The sequence below is a fragment of the Schistocerca americana genome, unplaced genomic scaffold, assembly GCF_021461395.2.
Source record: "Schistocerca americana isolate TAMUIC-IGC-003095 unplaced genomic scaffold, iqSchAmer2.1 HiC_scaffold_451, whole genome shotgun sequence".
In the NCBI taxonomy this organism is placed as follows: Eukaryota; Metazoa; Arthropoda; class Insecta; order Orthoptera; family Acrididae; genus Schistocerca; species Schistocerca americana.
This window is the reverse complement of record NW_025726183.1, coordinates 42,501-47,500: the sequence shown is the minus strand read 5'-3', so window position 1 is coordinate 47,500 and position 5,000 is coordinate 42,501. Positions and strand designations below refer to the sequence as shown.

Below are 5,000 nucleotides of genomic sequence, written 5' to 3'. Positions count from 1 at the left end.
AATTTGCGCGCCTGCTGCCTTCCTTGGATGTGGTAGCCGTTTCTCAGGCTCCCTCTCCGGAATCGAACCCTGATTCCCCGTTACCCGTTACAACCATGGTAGGCGCAGAACCTACCATCGACAGTTGATAAGGCAGACATTTGAAAGATGCGTCGCCGGTACGAGGACCGTGCGATCAGCCCAAAGTTATTCAGAGTCACCAAGGCAAACGGACCGGACGAGCCGACCGATTGGTTTTGATCTAATAAAAGCGTCCCTTCCATCTCTGGTCGGGACTCTGTTTGCATGTATTAGCTCTAGAATTACCACAGTTATCCAAGTAACGTGGGTACGATCTAAGGAACCATAACTGATTTAATGAGCCATTCGCGGTTTCACCTTAATGCGGCTTGTACTGAGACATGCATGGCTTAATCTTTGAGACAAGCATATGACTACTGGCAGGATCAACCAGGGAGCTGCGTCAACTAGAGCTGAGCAGCCGGCCGCCCGGGAGTGTGTCCCGGGGGCCCGCGCGAACACGCAAGCGTCCGCTCAATTATTCTGCAAACAGGAGGAGGCTGAGCTCCCCTGCACAATACACCTCGAAACCCTCTCAGGTCCCGGCGGCGCGCAGCGCCGTCCTAAGTACTTGGTCGGGTTCGAGAGAGGCGCAATCGCCCGGAGTTTGGCGAGTAGACGCTTTAGGTGCGACCACCCGTGCTCCCAACTGAGCTTGCCGCTGCCGACAGAGGCCCGGGAGCGTGCTGTCGTGGCATTGCCGGCGGGAGACAACACGCGCCACCTACGGTGGCCGGCAGCTCCAACGCCAGCGCCACAGAAGGACAAAAGCCCCACTTGGGTGCCGAAGCGAACGCGCCAACACGTCCGCACAGCTGCGATACAAACCACCTGCGAGAACCGCAGAGGCGACCGAGCAGCAGACGGCGTCGCGGCGCCGAGCGCCGGGCGGCGGCGCATCCTCAGCGCACACAGTCCTCAATCGGACCAGCACACTGCAGATGTCCACCGCGCTTCGCACCGGGCCCGCGAGGACCTACTTTGGCCGCACGGCGCCGCGTGCAGGGTGCGCCGGCGCGCAGCTGCGCCGCCTGCCGCCTCCGTCGGCCGGCGCGCCTGCCACTGGCCGCCCCCACCAGCCGGCTGTAGCGCGTGCGCCCACGCACCGCGCGGCCAGCACGCCGGGAGGCCCCCCCTCACCGGCCGGGGACGGTCCCACCCAGCCACCGCCGCGTATCGCTTCACACCCACATGCCATTCACGTTCGTGGGCATGGTGGGTATCGCTGAAACAACCGGTTGGTAGCTCAACCGATCGTCGCCATCACTGATTCACCTCTAGCGAGAACAACCGCACCACAACGGTTTACCAGTTGTTCATTTGCGTAACGTCACCAGCAAACGTAGACGTCCATCGCCATTTGCAAATTCAACGATTGTTGCATGCCTGTGTCAGGTGTCACGACACACTATGTCTGCCCACATACACGCAACAACATGTGCACGCTTCGCGAACACGTGGAAGGTGGCCCCCGTACGTATGCGATGTCCATTGCGCGAACGACTGTCAACCGGCCTCTGTCGCATGTCGCAGATGTGGAACGCAGTGCACCATGCTATCACGGTGAGTGAGAAGAGACGACTACGTCTGACAACACGCGCCACTACATCAACAGACGGCTCATGCTGATCGCCATCCACGGCATACCATACTGCAATCCAGCTCTTATAGGGAGACGACACGTAGCTGAGTGCACAATATTTGGACCGTATGGTTCGCCGTTGTTGGCGCAGTCGTGGTACGGTCACACATGTACCACGATGTATCATTCAGTACATGAGGACCAATGTGCAGTACAGTGTGTGATTTGGACGTACAACATCAGCGGACAGTTGACACAAGCCGTACCACAACGTAGGCTGTGCTTCGCCATGCGAATGCCAATGAACAACTGCGAAGGGCATTGAGCATGTACGTCCTGCTGCCATCCGCATTACAGTGTATAGCTGCAAGGTGTTTAACATGAAGCGATACTCTGGGGACCGGGCAGTGCGGGTAGCAAACTATATTGCGGGGGTTGCAGTTAGGCAACACTACACTAATTTAACGCGTCGTATGACAATTACAGAGCAGGTTAAGGCCCAACGTGTGTTGGGTTAAGGCCCAACGTGTGTTGGGTTAAGGCCCAACGTGTGTTGGGTTAAGGCCCAACGTGTGTTGGGTTAAGGCCCAACGTGTGTTGGGTTAAGGCCCAACGTGTGTTGGGTTAAGGCCCAACGTGTGTTGGGTTAAGGCCCAACGTGTGTTGGGTTAAGGCCCAACGTGTGTTGGGTTAAGGCCCAACGTGTGTTGGGTTAAGGCCCAACGTGTGTTGGGTTAAGGCCCAACGTGTGTTGGGTTAAGGCCCAACGTGTGTTGGGTTAAGGCCCAACGTGTGTTGGGTTAAGGCCCAACGTGTGTTGGGTTAAGGCCCAACGTGTGTTGGGTTAAGGCCCAACGTGTGTTGGGTTAAGGCCCAACGTGTGTTGGGTTAAGGCCCAACGTGTGTTGGGTTAAGGCCCAACGTGTGTTGGGTTAAGGCCCAACGTGTGTTGGGTTAAGGCCCAACGTGTGTTGGGTTAAGGCCCAACGTGTGTTGGGTTAAGGCCCAACGTGTGTTGGGTTAAGGCCCAACGTGTGTTGGGTTAAGGCCCAACGTGTGTTGGGTTAAGGCCCAACGTGTGTTGGGTTAAGGCCCAACGTGGGTTGGGTTAAGGCGCAACGCGGGTTGGGTTAAGGCGCAACGCGGGTTAGGTTAAGGCGCAACGCGGGTTAGGTTAAGGCGCAACGCGGGTTAGGTTAAGGCGCAACGCGGGTTAGGTTAAGGCGCAACGCGGGTTAGGTTAAGGCGCAACGCGGGTTAGGTTAAGGCGCAACGCGGGTTACGTTAAGGCGCAACGCGGGTTACGTTAAGGCGCAACGCGGGTTACGTTAAGGCGCAACGCGGGTTACGTTAAGGCGCAATATAGGTTAGGTTAAGGCGCAATATAGGTTAGGTTAAGGCGCAATATAGGTTAGGTTAAGGCGCAATACGGGTTAGGTTAAGGCGCAATACGGGTTAGGTTAAGGCGCAATACGGGTTAGGTTAAGGCGCAATACGGGTTAGGTTAAGGCACAATACGGGTTAGGTTAAGGCACAATACGGGTTAGGTTAAGGCACAATACGGGTTAGGTTAAGGCACAATACGGGTTAGGTTAAGGCACAATACGGGTTAGGTTAAGGCACAATACGGGTTAGGTTAAGGCACAATACGGGTTAGGTTAAGGCACAATACGGGTTAGGTTAAGGCACAATACGGGTTAGGTTAAGGCACAATACGGGTTAGGTTAAGGCACAATACGGGTTAGGTTAAGGCACAATACGGGTTAGGTTAAGGCACAATACGGGTTAGGTTAAGGCACAATACGGGTTAGGTTAAGGTACAATACGGGTTAGGTTAAGGTACAATACGGGTTAGGTTAAGGTACAATACGGGTTAGGTTAAGGTACAATACGGGTTAGGTTAAGGTACAATACGGGTTAGGTTAAGGTACAATACGGGTTAGGTTAAGGTACAATACGGGTTAGGTTAAGGTACAATACGGGTTAGGTTAAGGTACAATACGGGTTAGGTTAAGGTACACATTGTTGTAAGGAAAGGTGTTTTGGGGGGGGGGGGGGGGCCGGTTTGTTGATTGTGATTATCGTAAGTAAATGACTGCGGCATCATCTGATTTGCCACGTCAGGGTGCACCTTTGGCTCATAACAGGCGGCGCTCTGATTCCATGCTTGTGGCAGACCTGTGTCTTTCATTCCTGCCATTGTTTGTGTGGTGTGACAGGAGGCAGTATTGTGATGTTGGGTGCACCCCTGTGTAGGACATGTGTGGGTGTTGGTGGCTTAGCTGAGCAATGGTGGTTGTCGGAAGGGTGAGATATTCTGTTTTGTGAGTGGACCTCCCGGTCTGGTTATGATAGTGTGGATTGTCTAATGTGGCAGAGAGGATGCACTGGGTGTTGTTCCATGCTGGTGCTTACATATTGTCTGTGTGCCTGTTACAGGCAGAGAGTAGTGCGTGATAAGAGTGTCTGGCTGACGTGTGATTGTGAGCAGAGTCTTTCAGCATGTATACGGACAGTTGTATACATTATCTGTATTCTGATGGCTCTATCTATTACTAATCAGCGCCGTGTATACGTTTAATCCGGTTCCAGTCGAAACTATTGTATCTCTGTACATTAGTGACACGGCGAGCCCGCTATGTAGTTACTCGTCTCGGCAGCTTCCACCGGTGTATCGCAAATGATTATAAGGAATCAGTCTAGTCGTCAATACCGATAGTGTGACGTCACATGTCTGGGGTGGGGGACGCTGCGCCCTTCCGGTGGGTCATGGCCTAGGAAGACTCTTCCCACGCAGGGGGGCTTGGACTGTCATTGACTCTTCCGAGTAATATACTTGCCGTACGTTTTTGCGACTGCGAGTGCAACGCTCACCGGTACCGACATGGATGGAGCGCCTCCTAGCTGCCGCTGAGCATCTGCATTCGTACAGAGAGCAACGCGATCGCGTCTGTAGCTCGTACGTGGTACAGCTCGCAGCTCATGTATATGGACAGCGGGAATGTCGCATATTGGACATAACTCTTCATGAAACGCACGTTATAGGGGTGGATTGCACATTGCGAGTGCGAGCAAAGTCCGCCGTTCATCCGCTGGAGTTGCGAGTCGAGCGGTTGGGGTGGGGCACGAACGGGTGCAGGTGGAGTGATTGCCGGTCCACGACTTCGTGCGGCAGAGGCGCTGGCGTTGGGGTGCTGTTGTCGACAGAGGATGCAGGCTTTGTGGGTGGGGTCGAAAGAAGGGCACTGTGGGCCCATGGCTGTCTTAGTCGGCTTGGCGTCTCATAGATGCCGGTATCGTCGTTGCAGGAGGTCATGTTGCGGGAGACCTACAGATGGCGGTGTGTTTTGCGGTGCGC

The 5,000-nt window shown here is 54.6% G+C and overlaps 1 non-coding gene across 1 annotated transcript in view; it reads right to left on the bottom strand.

Annotated features, from left to right (window-relative positions):
• LOC124583237 overlaps positions 1-457 on the bottom strand; it is a 1,888-nt gene extending 1,431 nt beyond the window's left edge. The window contains exon 1 of the ribosomal RNA XR_006974105.1: positions 1-457. This exon is cut by the window's left edge and continues 1,431 nt beyond it. This is a non-coding gene — a ribosomal RNA (small subunit ribosomal RNA).
• Between the last annotated feature and the right edge of the window lie 4,543 nt (positions 458-5,000).